The sequence below is a fragment of the Ambystoma mexicanum genome, unplaced genomic scaffold, assembly GCF_040938575.1.
Source record: "Ambystoma mexicanum isolate Mex_15411 unplaced genomic scaffold, UKY_AmexF1_1 Mex_scaf38, whole genome shotgun sequence".
In the NCBI taxonomy this organism is placed as follows: Eukaryota; Metazoa; Chordata; class Amphibia; order Caudata; family Ambystomatidae; genus Ambystoma; species Ambystoma mexicanum.
Window position 1 is genome coordinate 1242696 of NW_027182453.1, and position 18090 is coordinate 1260785.

At 45.7% G+C, this 18090-nt stretch overlaps 1 long non-coding RNA gene and 2 pseudogenes across 1 annotated transcript; 1 reads left to right on the forward strand and 2 right to left on the reverse strand.

The window, feature by feature from the left end:
- Positions 1 to 18090, forward strand: part of LOC138559114 (zinc finger protein 585A-like) — a 473907-nt pseudogene that overhangs the window by 290744 nt on the left and 165073 nt on the right.
- Positions 1 to 18090, reverse strand: part of LOC138559115 (zinc finger protein 585A-like) — a 540244-nt pseudogene that overhangs the window by 35894 nt on the left and 486260 nt on the right.
- Positions 7126 to 8960, reverse strand: LOC138559116 (uncharacterized). The gene is made up of 3 exons (XR_011299168.1): positions 8822 to 8960; positions 8088 to 8148; positions 7126 to 7535 (listed from the first exon to the last, which is right to left on the reverse strand). It is a non-coding gene; the product is annotated as an uncharacterized lncRNA (long non-coding RNA).

Here is an 18090-nt window from a genome sequence, read left to right on the forward strand (position 1 = left end):
AACTACAACCAGCAATTCATCTCATAGGCCTGGGCCAAAGTCAATGGTTAAGTGTCTTTGGGCCTCATTACGACCCTGGTGTTAAGGGGTAACCCTTAACGCCTAATTACGAGATCCCTTTGCGGGTCCCTACCTGAACGGCTGGTTTTACCAGCCGTTAAGTACGGGACCCGCAAAGCGACCTTGGTCGTAATTACGGTACCGCAATTTGCGGTACCGTAATTACCGCCTTCCCCATTTCCATTGAGCCCTATGGAGGAAAAAATGGGAATGGGGAAGAGCCCATGGTGAATGGGGAATTACCGCCCCGCCAACCTTGGAAAGGGGCGGTAATTCCGCCATCCACCATGGCGCAGTTGGTAAAATACCGGCGTTAACCATGGCGCTATTAGCGCCATGGTTAACGCCTGGGTCGTAATGAGGCCCTTTGTATTGGATAGCACAGTTCTGGTAGTAAACGGTTAAGTCTTTTCCACAGAGCTTAGAAGATTTGGCTAGGCAAAAAGTTTGACGAATATTTAGGGAAGGACAAGCCTTCAAAGTTGAGAAAGTTTCAAACAACTTTCGCAATGGGTGAAAAGATTTCCGAGGCGCGTTTGCACAGTACCTTGTTAGTGAAGAAAAGCTATAGCTTTCCACGTCCCAGGGACCTGCTTTTCCGGACAGTCACCTGGCCAATCACGCCAGAGTGCATTCAGGTCTCCTAGGAGACTAAGCACAGGGAGTTTTGGGCACCTCCCTCACATCCTGTCCACCCAAGACACTCAGGCGCCAGAGAAGGGCTTCAGCACTGAAGCCCGCCAAAGGCCAACGAACAAAGGGAGCAAACCTGGTTTGGTGCGCAGAAAAAAACACAAGAAGGACTTTTCTTAAAAGAAATGGCGAAAAAAGATGACCAGAGTCTGTCTTTTTTACAGACAGGTCTGGGGCGCCGTATTGAAAAACATGGCTGACCCGATTTTTAGCTACCGGTGTTAGCGGTCGGGAAAAATCACGGTAGCTGATCTAAACCACTGCCACCAGCCATTTAAAATAGGAAAAGGTAACATTTGACTGTTACATTAATGTTTTGACTAAGGGGAAGCTAGGCAACCCCTCCAGCATTCTATTGGTAGATAGTGTGTGCTGGGTATGTACATTTAAAGAGACTAGTTAAGACAATTTAACTTTACATGCTCTGGGAGACAGTAGTCAGTCCCAGAGAAGATATTTAAACCTGGGGAAGTATGAAAGACATCCCTGTGTCACTGCACTGAAGATGCTGTGTGACACACAGAAAAAGATGATGCCTATGGAGTTGTTTTAAAACTCCATAACCAAAGAACATAAAAGTAAAACACACATCAAAATGCATGGAAGAGTGGGAAAAAAGGCTCACACTCTTCCCAGGTAAAAAAATCAAATCCTAGAAATCCAGTAAAGTTGCTGGGAGTCTCACAAGGTAAGGGAAATTAGCACATTTTGAGAATTCGCCATAACATCCGTGCTCGATGTTCGCAGTTCAAGTGAGTAATGCTTACCTGTTAGCAACCCGGTCTAGGTGGCGTGCTTTCTTCCTACGTCATTGCCCCCTTGTTTTTTCCTGGATGTTTTTCATTAGTCGGACTACCGTCTGGCTTCAGGATGAACCCCTTCCCTCTGCACAGTTTCTGGACCTGAAAGAAGAAAAAAAGCAGATAAGTGCTATGGAGCAGCATGTGCATGCAAGTTGAATCCATTGTAATATCTGAAAGACCTGTTGTGTGCTGGAGTGCTTTGGACACTTGGGCACTACCTTCTTATCTGTAAAACTTTGCTGGAGACCTGTTGACTGCCAGAAGTGCATTCGACATTTACGCTAATACTTTGGGCCTCATTACACGGATGGCGGTAAGGATTTACCGGTACCAGTAAAATACCGGTACCGGTAAATCCTTACCGCCTTACTACGAGGTCCCTTTGCTGGTTGTGGGATTTAATGCCTGCTTTTTGCAGGCGTTAAAAACCAACCCGCAAAGGGGCCCAGGGAGCTAATTACGGTACCGCAATTTGCGGTACCGCAATTAGCGCCTTCCCCATTCCCATTATGCCCTATGGGGCAAAAATGGGAATGGGGAAGGGCAATGGTGGAAGGGGGAATTACCGCCCCGCCAACCTTGGAATAGGGCGGTAATTCCCCTTTCCGCCAAGGCGGTGGCAGTATTTTACCAGCATGAACCATGGCGCTAATAGCGCCATGGTTCTCCGCCATCCGTGTAATGAGGCCCTTTGTCTGTTAACAAATGCTTGGTGTGAAGTAACAGTGTTCTTATGGAAGGGTGTCGATATAGCAAAGCTAATGAAGAGTGGCAGTAACATTGCGGCAGGCCCGCTTGTACGCAACCAGAAAACTTTTCATCAATTACCTATCAAACCACGCTGTAAGCCCCTTGCAAAACCACCAGGTAAAGATCAGTGATGGAAGGGGAAAGAAACCAGGGAAAGGAGGGGACGACAAGGGTTGGAGCCTAGGTTACACGCTCATTGCTTTTACCTCTCTCTCTCCTCCATGCAGGCAGAGCAATTCGCAACCAGGTATTACAGACTACATGACGGGTTGCTTCTGCCACAAGAAGGTTCAGCACATAGAAACCCATTTCTTTTGGGGGACCTGGGTGGAGGGGCTGTTTCATTCCAGTTCTGCTATCCAGTCCCACTTTGGAGTCTGTGTGCTATCATCACTTGTGCCTCTGCTTTTCCCTGGGAAATCGCGCCGACCCCGCAGGACCTCAGGTAAGGTGTTACAACTGATGGGTATGGAGAAAAAAAGAGCATCAGGCTTTTAGACATAGACATATAAAAGCTTTAAGCTTTTATAGACAAAAAAACTTTAGGCTTTAGGTAAACAAGTGTGCTAAAACTATAAAAAGCCAGTTTCTAGGAAGAGGCAGGCAGTGCTGTTTGTGAATGCTGAAGAAATGCCTTCGGACTGTAGAACAGAGCTGGAGGACGAGCATCGAGCTGGGACAACTTCCTCCATTATGGCCACAGGGGAGGGGTTAATATTCACATCTTTAGTCTGCATGGATTTTGAAGCTTTTGGAATTTAATGTTTGGGCTCTAGAGACTCAACATTTTCTTTTTGCCTGAACTACTTTTGTTTAATTAAAAGTTGTTTTTAGTTTATACAAAATATCAAAAAAATAAATTGTCAAACTTACAACATAAATTCACACATTTTTACCAATTAACACAATTTTTTAAAGCCATAAATAGAAAAATTCCCCCTTCATTTTGTTCAAAAATACCATCACATAAATGTCACACAATTTAACATGTATTCATTAAAACCCATGAACTACAAATAATATCATACATCTTTCCATATTAAACCTCATTTGAATATTGTCCAAGATTATAAAGCATATAAAAGGAATTTATGGTACATTGATGTTTTCACCACCTTCCCTATCTCTTTTTCATATAACTTAAAATCAAACTTCATCTCATAGTTCTTCATAGACAGTAGCCAAGGACTTTTCTATCCTTTTGACTCTTTCTTAAATCCTTCGATGTTCATTGGGATTTTTTTGGGTACGTTTTTGTTCAATGCAAGATAGAAAACGTGATAAAGCCACAATAAAAGATATAATCTGGGACTTCAAAGAGTTTGCCACCAAGTTATGCTCCCTTGCATATTCAATAAATGCATTTGACTTGTTTTGTAACCCATAAGGGGTAGTATCAAACAGGACAATATCGTCTGCAAAGCATAGCCCATGTATTTTCAAGCCAGCCAATTTTGCAGGGTACATTTTGTAATCGTCCCATATTCGCTCCATATCACAAAGATAAAGATTGAATAAGGTTGCAGTAAGATTGCACCTTGCTTCACTCCTGTTGCAGTAGCAATTGGAGAAGTAAGAGCCTCAGCTTTGGTGACTCTGAAAAGTGGTGTCAAGATGCAGCATCGCAAGCAATTGCACAATTCGTGGAGGAACCTCCAAATTAAGCATTTTCGTCCATAACAGTTCTCTGATTATGGAGTCAAACGCACTAGTTAAATCTAGCGCTGCTACATATATAGGTCCGCTGGTATACATTCTACCACATACAACACTAATTTCTGCTGCTGCTGAGGACTATCGTTCACAAGAACGACCATCTATAACAGACTATTCTCTCTACTTTCCTATCTCAACAGTGTATTGGGACTATTTTATATACTGTTCTTCACAGGAACAAGTCATCTTTAACAGACTATTTTCTCTACCTTCCTACCTCAACAGTGCATTGGGACTATTTTATATACTATTTTTCACAAGGGCAAACGAGTAGGGTTACCTATCTTTGCTGCCCACTTTCACATGTAATTGACGGCATATGATTTACAGTGAGGCGAGTGTGGGTATGTGTAAGAGAGAGAGATTATTCCTGAAAACAAAATATATTGGTTCCAAAATATCCAAGTTCCCCGCAGCAGCTGGTACCATAACAACAAGGTCAGGTTACTCTGGCCTAAAACCAAGACCCTTAATGCTATATTTCACATAAAGCCTTTTTTTCTTTTTTATTTGTTTGTGGTTAATATAAACCTTTACAAAATTACTTACATATAAAAATGTAAAGTTCATTAAGATAAATTAAAAAAACATACAAACTTCACAATACAATGTTCACAATATGGAGAATAACAGATGTGAAATGAGATAATTTGATTGAATACATCCTATATCACAACGTTACAAGGAACATTAACAGATAATAAAACGTATCAATAGCATTTCCAGATTTAAAGTGCACAAAGATACCAATGATTACAAAATTGATATTTCATTTTCAATCAGCTTTAAGAATTCAACTAATGCAATTAAGGCTCTCCCTTGACCAAGCATCATCTGATTCCACAGGGAATCCATACAATCAACATAGTCAATATCGACAAATCGCTTCAACTGGGTGGTTCTTGATTCTCTAAAGTAAGGACATTCCAATATGAGACGTTTTAGTGTTTCCTCTGGTTCAACACAATTTGGAAATCTGCAAGTCATAGTTTTACTCCTGTCCTTAGGTTCACCCCAGTGTAATGTCCTTTCCCACGTATGCAGTTGATTCATTTTAAAGCGCATAAAATGCATGTGTGAGATGTTACATGGAAAAATTGCTAAATAAGAACAACAGCCATCCCTTTTTCGGGTAAGCTTAGCGTATTCTTTATAAGTGCTAAACTTGGTGAGTTAATCCAAAGTCCTGGACCAATCGCGTTCAAAAAGTTTTTTTTTTAACCTAACCAGGACGCAACTGTACATCGGACGTGTTGACCCCAATATCATCCAATGTTAGTAGCATCCTTGCATTAATGGCCATAAAAGAATGTGAACTACAGCACTTTGACATTTGGTGTAAGTCGTGATAAATGGAATTGCCAGGTGGAACAAGAATTCTACTGTAATTAGAAAGTGCTCTTCAATCTCATCTGCATGAGAGTGATATTATTCCCAGCTCATGATGAAAAATAACAGTTGGGGATGGAAGCAGAAAGATGAAGAGCAGATTTTAGTAGTCGTCCTTGTAAGGTATTAAGCTGTTGATCTAAATTAAGCAAACATATGTCCAAAAAGTATAAAAGAACTGTTTCTACCTTTAAGGCCATGAATTCCAATAACGGGATCAGGAAGAATTGACAATATTTTGAAAAAATGATTTTCATCTGACTTAGTAGAGGTCTTGCCTTGAATTGTAAGTAATAAACCAAAGATTTTATAGAGGAAGTATTACTTGATCTACATCCAAGATATGTAATTTTAAGAGGGTGAGATATTACTTCCCTCTCAGTTTTCCAATACACATTTTTTGAGTTGTTTGCCCGCATCAAACACCATAATGTTGGTCTCTGTAGAGTTTGGCTTTAAATTATGCTGTAATGCAAATTCACCAAAAAGCTGCAACTTCTTTTGCAAACCTGACGGAGTCAGATTGAACAAGACAATGTCATCGGCAAATACTATCCAATGTAGCCTTAAGGAACATAATGGAGCAGCAAACATGTTACAGGTCTTCCAAATAGCATCCATATCACACAGATATAAATTGAACAACGTTGCTGCCAGATTGCATCCTTGCTTAAATCTGGCAACGTTGCTGCCAGATTGCATCCTTGCTTAAATCCTAGATATGACATTACAGGGCCCGTAACTGCTTCCCCCTGGGTAATTCGGTGTCTTATAAGAAGTTTTAGAGTGGAATTTTGCAATCCAATGAATCAGGTGCTCGGGGAATGCCTAAATTGGACATCTTTGACCATAGTAAATTGCGCACTACAGTATCAAATGCAGCAGACATGAATAGCAAGGCTAAGTATATTGGACTGAGTTCTTTCGATTTAGTCCCTGCAAACAAATGAGCCATTATTGTGGCAAAGTTGTGTTCATAGACCATATGAGGCCTATTTGATATTTCAAGTATATGTTATGTAGTGCGAGATGTTTTTCAAGGTCAGCTAAAATAAGAATCTAAAATATTTTGGCTGCAGCATCAGTTGAGATTGGCCGAGCATTTTCTGGGTTGGCTTTTTTAAAAATTGGAATTAGAATGGAAGTGACCCATGACTCTGGAAGTGTTGCTGAACTAATCATTTTATCAAACTTAATTTTCAAAATCTTGGCCCAAAAGGCCTGGTCAGCCTTGTAGACACATGATGGTATGCAATCTGGAGCCCGCAGCACGAGAGTTGGACAATCTGTTAGTAGCCCATTCAATATCCTAGACAGACCACTTTAGTAGTTTCAACAATGAATTGGATGGCATTACATAATTAAAATTTTCAAAACGAGCAGGTAGTTGGTACTTGAGCCTTTGTCACATCAGTGATTGAGGCCTTAGCGGGTGAGGTCCATCCCTCCCCCTTCCTGCCAGGATGGTTCAATATCAGGATTTTAGATCCCTCACATAGCACGTCATGCAGAGCTCATTACGTTTATGACTGAATCATGCTGTTGTTAGCAACAGTACCTGCAGGGTGTGAGCTGCGAGGACTTGATGAAGACTTAGGCACAGTTTAGGGAGCCACATCTTGGAGCTTGCCTCCCAGGGCAATGTGTGGGAAAGTGCTTCAAAGTGGGTCTTCATCAGGAATGCACATGGGATGCTAGCCAATAGGGGGCCCTACCACCTAACAATGCCAGTGGGTCATTATTTCCAATAACTGGTGACAATAAGTTAATAAATAAGGGATACAGATGATTTCAGGAGCCTGTAATACTCTGATCACCTGAATGTCTAACCGTTCACGAATGCCTGTAAGCGAGCAAGTCACTGTCCTTGACTCACCTCCCTTCACAAACGTGAAAATCGGGCTTCCTTTTCAATCACCTCATGCTGTGACCCCTCTAGCGGGTGGGCAGGCAAGGGGAGTGTGGGTCGGTCATACTTCTGCACTCCATACCATCCTTTCCATCGACTCTACCTCATGCTCTCAATTCCACTCCAGAATGCTCCCTCATTCATGCCTAGACACGAAACAACACCTAGATAGATGTCCAAGTGCATATCCGGCGTTCCGTTGCTCCCCAGGTGATCTGGAAGGAGAACAACCAACATTACTTGTAGCTACCAATGTGCCTATTTAATTCACTTGTAGAACTCCACTCCTCCACCCCTATAGCAAAGTGCTGTGATCCACCATACAGGTCCAATAGCAAATTATTAATTAATAGGAAGGCACAGGGGAATGTATTAACATAAAATAATAGGTGTATTTGTAGAGTGCAGCTCCCCCTCCCCCCCAATGGTGCATTTTGGTGTTATAGACAGAAGCTAACAGATGTTCATTGTTACACAACTCAGCGGTACTCATTCTGTTAATCTTGGATGGATGCAGGGCTGGGTGGACCAGTGACTATAGGACACACACATGGATCTTTCTAGAGAATGCATTAGTCCACTGGGCCACACATATGGACCCTAAACCTGGATCTGGACACCACCTCCAGGATGAGGCAGCAGAGAGAAATGGAGACAAGACAGGAGAGAAGGGGACATGAATGGTCCAGGAACGCTGGGCGGGAGACAGGCTATCTCAGAAGCATAGAGCAACCTGTGCAGAGAAACAAACTACAGCAGTTATTTACCTTTCAGTGCCTCTGCTTCTTACGTTGTGCAGAGTAGGATGACACAATAGTGTGTGTAGATCTAGAAATGGAAGACATTCTTACGTTATTAATTAAATACTACAAACACAAGACATCTCCTCTCCCTGCCCAGTAATGCATCCTCCATCACGTACACAGACAGGATTAACTGGAGGTTTATGAAGGACAAGCAGAGACAAGTTAACACAAAAAAGAGGATTGCTTTCTCACCAAGAGGATTATGTTCCCTCACCCTGCCCCCATTTCTGCCCACTCCCCCATACTCATGGGTCCTTCCTGTCCTCCACTGCGCCCTGCAACATTGTGTTTTACAACAGTTCTAGTAAAAGTGAAGAAAACGAAAGAAAATGGATTTAAATGACCGCCATTAGTGTGTCATTGTCCCATTCAGCCTGCACCTTCATGCAGCCTCCCCTTCACTGGTCACACCTCTTAAAGAGCATGCCTAGCCACATGCATGCACACCCCCTCAACCCCCGCCCCCAATTGCCTGCAAACAGGATCCTACAAGCATTCATAGGCAGACCCAGATCACTGTCAAACCGGGCTTTATATCGCAGTCTATTGAAATAAATGATCCCTTTCAAACACGTGAGAGATTATAAAGCAGTGCAAGGCTACACTGGCTTGATATCGGGAAGGCCCAAGTTCGAGTCGCCAGTAGGGATGCATTTAAAAAGAAAGTACTCTTTAAAAAAAAAGGAACGTCGTACTCTTTGGTTCCAGCACACTTCCACTGCTGGATGTATTTCACATTAAAAACGTGGTATTTGATGTCCCAGGAAGACGAAATGAAGCCCATCCCCCGCTCGGGACCACCTCGGAGAGCGACTGCTGATTGGCCGAGATAAAGATCTGCATCGGCAAAGCTGAAGAACAAACATGCGCACTGCTCAGATACTGATTCCCGGAGCATGCGCAGTGCTGAGATACAATCCCCAAAGCAAGCTCAGTAAAAGCACGATGAGCCGGGCACACGTGACTCGTGGATCAAACTGCGCATGCTCAAGGATCAAAGTCTTACGCAGAGGTGTCAACATGCCGGGCTCTGAGACAGCAAAACCACGTGCTGAGCGCTGAGAGAGAAGCACCAGAGTATGCGCATGAAAAGGAACACACTGCGCATGCTCAATGATCTTCCATGGCACATGCTGGGACTGAGAGAGAATCCCCAAAGTATAGGCAGGAAAGGGAACAAACTGCTCATACTTAATGATCAGCCATGGCACATGCTTGTTAACCAGTAGGAGCACCTTGGGCTGTCTCGCAATCACACACACGCCTACCAATAAGGAGACTCAGAGACACGTCTGGGGTTTGCAAGGTCCCGGCAGCAACTGTCGTTCCGGACGCTTTTATTATAAATGCGCATGCGTGAGCCGAAACGAGGCTCGCGCATGCGCACATGCTCATTACTCCGTAACATCCCTCCTTTTCTTTAAACAGAAACCAAACAATACAGACGCAACATGAGTCGCCTAACTCTGGCTGGGGCCCGCTCAGTCCCCTGAGTCCATGATGTAGTCTTTGAATGGAGCTGGAGGTTGTCGACCATGTCTGGCCGGCTACCGACTGCTACTCCGAAGGTCGGCAGCGGCGGTGGTCCTCACTGGGTCCAGGTTCCTCGGCTCTTCCCTTGCTCCCGGCTCAGGTGCCTCTTCCGGCGGCCTTTCCTCCTGACCAGAGTCCACCTGTTTGAAGAACGACTTGTTCCTGGTTACCGTCCCTCTCCCATTGGCAGCGGTTACCATTGAACCTCTCACGTGTGTCACTCTCCATGGTTGCGGCTCGTATGTGAGTGACAGTTTCTCCTCGGGATGGCAGTTCTTCACCAGCACGGTATCGCCCACCGACACTTCCTTCTTCTGTAGGTGTCTCCTCTCGCTCCTCATTCCTGGCCATTCTTTCTTGTCTGACCCTTGTGTCATCGATCACTCCTGGTGCTCTCCCCTCAAGTTCAGGGAGGAGACCTCTTGGGCATCGCCTGAACAGGGCCTCCGCTGGGGAAACCCCAGTGGACTGATGGGGGGTTGTTCTGTACTCCCGCAAGAACTCAATCAAGTTTCTCCTTAGTTCCCCCCTCCATTTGCAGAGATTCAAAATGTCTTGTTTAAAGTCCTCATGAATCTCTCCAATTCTCCATTCGCCCTGGGCCATAAGGGTGTCACCTTTCTGTGTTGTATTGCCCTCTCCTCCATATACTTTGCAAACTGACTCCCCATAAATGGTGGCCCATTGTCTGAACATAGGACGGTCGGAAACCTGTGGGTCGCAAACATTTTCTCTAGGGCTAAGATTGTGTTGTCACACGCAGTGGATTCTACCAGCTTTACTTCGGGATACCTTGACCACTGGTCTATGACAGCCAAGAAGTACATTCCTCTGCCTGTTGAGCCAAAATCTGCGTGTACTGTCCCCCACGGGTGTTCGCTCCAGTCCATGGAATTTATGGGGGGTGCCCTTTCTGCTGGACTTGCGGCCTGACACGGCAGGCTTCTCTGCACATGTTCATCCACTCTCTCTTCTAGGTCTGGAAACCACACTTTCGGCCTCAGCCTTGCTTTGGTTTTGGTGGACCCCTGGTGGCCTGTATGCACAATTTCAAGCACCTTAGGCACGAGTGCACATGGGATCACTATCTGTCGGCCGCGCAGGAGCAGGCCTTCCTCTGAAATCGACAGTTTGTGCCTCACCTTCCACAGCGCTTGCAAATCCCGTTGCGCTCTCACCTCTCGCCTTGCTTTGTTGTTCAGGATCTCCTTCCACTCCCCGCTCCTGATGGCTGACTGGATGACCTTGAATATTTTGTCTTCGTCTGACGCTCTGGCGCCACTTTCTCTCGACAGTGCAGCTGGCATGGCCACCTCCACGACATTGTAAATTAATTCCTGCCATGCCACGACCTCTCCCTGGCCTTGCTCCTGTCTGCTGTTAGGATGGCGGGACAGGTAGTCAGCAGGGTTGTTTGTCCCTGGCCTTTACTGAAGTTTCACCCCATATTCTATGAGTGACAGCATCCAGCGTTCAATGCGTAGGGGAGGTTTCGAGGATGCCCCGGCCATGATGGGGATCAGGAGTTTGTGGTCTGTGACCACGACCACAGGCTTCCCAAGGATCTAGAGGCAAAAGTGTCGGCAGCCCCATAAAATTGCCAGCGCTTCTCTCTCAATTTGTGAGTATCTTTTCTCTGTCTCAGATAGCGCCTTGCTCGCGTATGCGATTGGACACATGTTCCCTTGTGCGCCTGCCTGCAGCAGTACAGCCCCCAAGCCTACGGGGTTGGCATCCACCACAATTTCCGATTCAATCGCTGGATCAAAGTATGCCATGGTGTCCCGGTCTGACAGTGCAGTTTGATGTCCTGGAACGCTTTTTGTTCCCTTTTGTCCCATGTCCATGGCACGTCAATATTTGTCAGGGCTCGGAGGGGTTCCGAGAGCGACGCTAGTCCCTTGATGAATCGGCCGCAATAATTCACCATTCCAAGGAAGCTGCAGACTTCTTCTGGTGATTCTGGTGCTGCGGCCTCGCGAATGCCGCAAACCTTTTCCGGGTCGGGCGATATTCCCCCTGCGTGAAAGACAAATCCGAAAAATTCTATGTGGTCTCTGAAGAATTTGCATTTACTTCGGTGTAACGTCAGACCAAGTTTGCTCAATCTCTGCAGGGTCAGTTCTGGCCTCTTCATGTGTTCCGTTTCCGATGATGCAAACACTAAAATATCGTCGCTCATGTTGAGGAGCCCACGCAAGCCGGCCAGTGCTCCCCTAATGGTGTTTTGAAACACTTTGGCGGCGGAGGATACGCCAAAGCTGAGTCTCTTAAATTGATATAACCCCTCATGGGTCGTGAAGGTCGTGATGTACTGTGATTCCGGGTGAAGTTCAAGCTGATGGTACCCAAAACGTAGGTCCAACTTTGAAAACACTTTGGCCCCTTGCAGCTCACTGACAATATCATCCAATGTTGGGGTAATGTGGTGCTCCCTTTTTATGGCCACATTTGGCAGCCTCATGTCCACGCAGATGCGGATAGCACCTGGTTGCTTGGGTTTGGGCGCTACTACAATTGGCGATACCCACGGCGTGGGCCCTTCAACTTTCTCGATAATGTCCATCTCAATTAGAGTCTGCAGCTCTTTCTCCACTTGCGTTCTCAAATGGAAGGGTATCCTCCTGTGCTTGAGGGCAGTGGGCCTTACAGTCTCGTCAATTTGCAAGCAAATCGGCTTTGCTTTTAATTTGCCCAGCCCATGGAAGATGCTTCCAAACTTGCTTAGGAGCTGTTCAATGTCTGACTGGTACACTGCTAGCGTGAAATGAACAATGTTCAGGGCCTTGAACGCTGCGCAGTTTAGGAGCAAATGTGGTCTGACATCCGTCACATAAAACCTGGCTTTGATCGCATTAGGGCCATGGGTAACTGTGCGACAAAGACCTTTGGATTAGCAGCGGTGTGTCGCTCCCGAATTTGTAAATTCGAGTTTTCCAGCTGTGGTGGGCCAGGGAGGACCTTCTAGTGTTCAGTGGCCAGAACGCACACGGATGCACCTGTGTCTATGCGGACCGGTGTGGGGATGCCCTTAATGTCTATTATGCAGGTCGGTTGCCTTCTTTTCTTGCCTCCCATAGCTATATTGGATATGAAAAATATTTCTTCGTCCTCTTCTTCCTCTTCAGCTATGTTGAGTCTCTGCGTGTCTTGTTCCAGCGTGGCTATGCTCCGTGGCCTCCTGAAATGTCCACTGCTCGGTCTCGCAGGGCCCCTGTGGGTCATCACTGGCGCTGCAGCTCTGCACATCCTTGCGTAGTGGCCTGGTGTGTTTCACCTGCCACATAATCTTGACTTTGCAGGGCAGTCCTCTGTGTGTGGTAGATCGTAACTGCAGTACTGACACACTGCTGGGATGCTCTGGGCGGGGGATGTGTCCTGACGTTTTTGGCTCCACCGAGACTTCGATGGAGTGGCCTTTCCTAGGGCAAAAGCCTCTTCCCCTTTGCTTGGCCATACGGCTGCGTCCATTCTTGCCCTTCTGCTTTCCACTAGTTCATATACCCTGCCATTGTCTAGGATTTGAGCCAACGTCATCCCAGGCTCCTGCAAGATCTGCCTTTGCAGCTTACTCAAATTGCACCCTTGTATTAGCTGGTTTCTTATCATCGCTTCATCATTGTCCCATCTGCATGTGCCTGACAGTTGGCGGTTGGCGCAGTCACGCACAGAATTGGTCCAGGGACTCATCGTCCAGGGACTCATCGTCATGTTGCTTTTCACTACACATCACGAATCGGTCAAAGTCCACATTCAAAAGCGGTATGAAATGATTCTGAAGAGCAATCTTAATGGCGTCATATGTTACCACCTGAATGTTCAATGACTCATAGATGCGGAGCACCTCGGTCCCCGCTGAGTACAGCAGCGTCGCCACTTTGGCGTCGTCGTCGTCTTCCCCAGTCGTTCTGAAGAACATGTCCAGTTTCTTGATCCATATGAGCCATTTGGGCCCCATCTTGGGAGGGAGGACCGGATGTGTAGAATTCCAGCATCAGTGCCAGAGTGCCATGCTGTCGACGTGACACTTGCGCAGGTGCCGCTGCTTCACCGTCTTGGTCACTCATTCTTGGACATGTCTGGGGTTTGCGAGTTCTCGGCGGCAACTACCGTTCCAGACGCATTTATTATAAACGTGCATGCGTGAGCCCAAACGAGGCTCACGCATGCGCACATGCTCATTACTCTGTAACAATGCTGAGACTGAGAAAGAATCCCCAAAGTATGCACAGGAAAAGGACCATGAGACGTGCATGAAGACATCTCAGAACGTGTTCCATGATCTGCGTCCTGCGGAGAGGTGTTAAACATGCAAAGCGCTGACACACTACTCACTGGAGCATTTGCAGAGAAAAAGGGTAACAAGGGCGAGTGCGGGCACTATCTTCCTCTTGTCAGCTTGCTTTTCTAGTCACTAAACATGCGCTGCATGCCGACATTACAAGGTAGTCATTTATCAGCTATTCAGCTCAGTTCCTTCATATTGCTGCTGTGCGTGCATGCATGTCCTATTTGAGCACAACACATAATGGGTCACAGTAGAATGCATTTCTCTCTTCATATGCGCAGAGGTACAGAAACAGTGGTGACTTGCTGTCACTCACCTACAGCAAATTATTCCCCAATTATTCCTTAAAAGATTGTGAGGGATTCAGTGGTCAAAATGTTTATAAACAATGTGTGGAAGTATGTTCCCGCACCCTGCCTCCATTTCTGCCCACTCCCCCATACTCATGGGTCCTTCCTGTCCTCCACTGCACCCTGCAACATTGTGCTTTACAACATACCCAGATTCAAATTACAAAAATCTGATGGGGCCAGTTTCCCGGTGCTCAATTCCAAACTATGCAACTCTATACCTACCTCACTTAGATTAGAACCCTCGTTCTCAGTCTTCAAGAACAAAGGCAAATATTGGCTTATGGCCCAAGACCCAAGCACTCCCTTAATGTAACCCGAATACGAGGACCAGTTCATTCACCGTAACTGCCTTAACTTGATCGCAACACTCTCGCAGCGAACGTCTACCTTTAGAACTCCAAGCACAGTTGTCCGGCTGTTATCGCGCTGGTTTCCGCTCCGTGATTACGTGTGTGCTACATTCCCAAACACTAGACCGTCATGTCCTTTATTTTTTCCACCTGCATATATGCAACATTAATATATTTGATCTCCAACTAGGATATAAATATCACGGGATGATAACACTGTCCATGAGAGAGAATTGTCAAAATGCATGTCTGCTGCAAAGTATAGTCAGTGCAATGTCCGCTTATACGTTGAAGCACCAAAACATGGCAAACTTTGCAAAAAAAGTATATGGCCCACTCTGAATTTATTTGCAAAGTTTGGTGAGGTTTGGTCCAGGGGGGAAAAGTTATAGAGGGGGTCCCAAAACGTATTTCTTTCCCATTGACTGAATGGGGCAAAAACTTTGCGCATGCCTACAGCCCAAACCGCTGGACGGATTGTCACCAAATTTGCGGCAGGAGCAGCAGCTTGGTCCCGAAAGCATGCTTTTGTAAATTTGTCGAAAATCCGTCCAGTAGTTTCACTTAAAACCACCAAAATGTATGTCTCAAAAAATTTGTGATATCTATGTCTGCACCACGGTCACACTTCCCTGTTCGCTCCGCGGACAAGATAACGATTGGCTAAGGGGCTCGCGTCATGACCGCAGACACGTGACGTGTCCTTCGATTGGCTACAGTGAGGAGTGATGTGCGTCAGATTGTTTGGATGCGCCCGACATCTTGGATCCGCCGACAGCGTGGCGTCGACCAGAGGTGAAATGCTGTTTTGGAGAGTGTCTTGGTGTGTCAGAGTGCTTGGGGAGGTTTAGAGAGTAAGAGATGGGTGAAATACTGTATTTGTTTAGGCGGCAGGTGCTAATGATGTATTCGCCATGCCCGCACTGTCCGGGATGTTTGTGATTACTGTAAATGAGGGGTCTCGAAAGGATAATATTTCCATCCGTGCTGTGCGCAGGCACATTGAAACTGTTCTAAGGACTCGCGTGGTGTTAGGGAATATTGATATTGAGTACATGCTGCAGTTACATTTTTTTGTTTCTATGGGTGTGGTACTGACTTATAAGCCGCCATGGGTGTGATATGCTGAAGTGGTTGTGGCCAGGGCCTAAAGTCTTGGGTGCATGGCCGTAGGCCATACGCCCAAGACTCTAGGCCCTGGCCACAACCACTGCAGCATATCACAGCAATAGATATACTCATAGTATCGAATATCGATCAGGTGGCTGTGGGGAGGGCCCAGAGTCTTGGGTGCATGGCCAAAGGCCATGCACCCAAGACCAAAATTATATGTAGTGAAGTTATAAGCCACTATGGGTTTTATATACTGCACGGCCTTAGATTCAAATATCTATGGCCATACACTCAAGACTCTAGGCCCTGGCCACAACCACCGCAGCATATCATAGCAATACATACACCCGTAGTATCGAACATCAATCAGGTGGTTGTGGGGAGGACCATGCACCCAAGAACAAAGTTATAAGCACTGAAGTTATATGCCATCATGGTTTTTATATAGTGCAGTGGTTGTAGGCAGGACGTAGAGTCTTGGGTGCATGGCCGTAGGCCGTAGGCTATACACCCAAGACTCTAGGCCCTGCCAACATCCACCACAGCATATCACACCCAAACAATCGAATATGTATCTGGTAGGTGTGGGCAGGGCCTAGAGTCCTGGGTGCAAAATCAGTATATGCTGCAGTTAAAATGTTTCATTGTATGGGTGTGCTAATGACTTATAAGCCACCATGGGTGTTTGTTTGTTTGTTTGTTTGTTTGTTTGTTTGTTTGTTTGTTTGTTTGTTTGTTTGTTTGTTTGTATGGCGCACCATACCCAGGGGCAGCAGGGCGCAGGCAGAAGAATATTCAAAGCTTACAATGTTACAGAAATATACAGTTGAGGTAAAAGTTGTAGATATATGAAATTAAGGATTACAGGAATAAGAAATATGCAAAATCTTCACACATAATAAATATCAATATCTATACAAAGGAGTGAAATATACATGTATGTACATGCTGTTTGCAGAAAAGTAAGAAAGCAAGCAGAGAGTATCAGTATCTGTACAGAGGTTTAAGATGTACAGTTAAATACAAGAGTTGTTGGAGTTCAAGTGACTGATGAGATTCTTTCTAAAAAGCAAGTAAGGTTGATCGGCTCTCAAGTTGTGTGGCAAAGAATTCCAAAATGTAGCAGCTTTCACAGGAAAGCTGTTACCTCCGATGGTGGAGAGTTTGAATCTGGGGATTATCAGACAGTTGGAATTGATGGTTCTTGTTTCTCTGATGGATGACTTTCTTTTTACTTTATCCATCAGATAGCTCGGGGCAGCATTGTTGAGGGCTTTATGGGTTAGGGAGGCCACCTTTAGTTTGATTTTACTGTCAGTGGAGAGCCATTTGTGTTGGCGTCTGGTACTGGAGATGTGTTCTCTTTTGTTGATGCCGAGGGCAGCTCTCAAGGCGTTATTTTGTAGGATTTGTAGCCTATGGGTTATAGCTTTGTTAGCACCACTGTATAGGGCATTACAATAATCGAGCCTGGAGAGTATGAGTGCTCTTGCCAAGATCATGCAGCTATCATTGGATAGGAAAGGTCTGCCTGCTCTTATTAATTTGCAGGTATACGCGGAGCTAGATGCTAGTGAGTTGACCTGTTTAGTGAATGACATAGTGGCATCCAGGTAAAAGCCGAGGGTTTTTACATCCTTGGATACTTTGATGATATTGCCGTCTATGTTGAATTCGGCATATTCAAGGCCCAGTTTGTTGATATTGGCGGGGGTACCAAGGATAATAAGCTCTGTCTTGTCATCATTCAGGCATAGGCCATGAGATGCCATCCATGCCTGAATGATGAGATACACCCTATTCACCAACTCTCTGTCCTTACTGTGATCCCCTGAAAGTGGGAGGAGAATCTGAGTGTCATCTGCATAGTTAGTGTAGGTGACACTCAGAAGATCCAAATCGTCGAACAGAGGTTTGGTGAAGATGTTGTATAATGTGGGGGAGACGCATGAGCCCTGCGGGATTCCGCACGTAATAGGAGAGGGGTCTGCTGCTGCTGATGGGGAGAAGACTCTCATTGTTCTCTCACTCAGAAAGGAGCTTATTCCAGGTGTTTGCAGAGGACCTTGTGGTCGACAAGATCGAATGCCGCTGAGAGATCAAGTAGGAGGAGGAGTGCTGTCTTACCCTTGTCCCTCAGATCATCAATTTGGGTCTTCAAGTCAATGAGGGCTGTTTCCGTACCGTGTAAAGGGCGGAAACCTGATTGTCTGGAGCCTAGTAGTTTGTGTAGTTCTAAGTATTTTTGGATTTGGACGTAGGCCACTTTGTCCAGGATTTTCAGTAGAAAGGGTACCGTGGTGATAGGGCGGTAATTGGTGTGGATG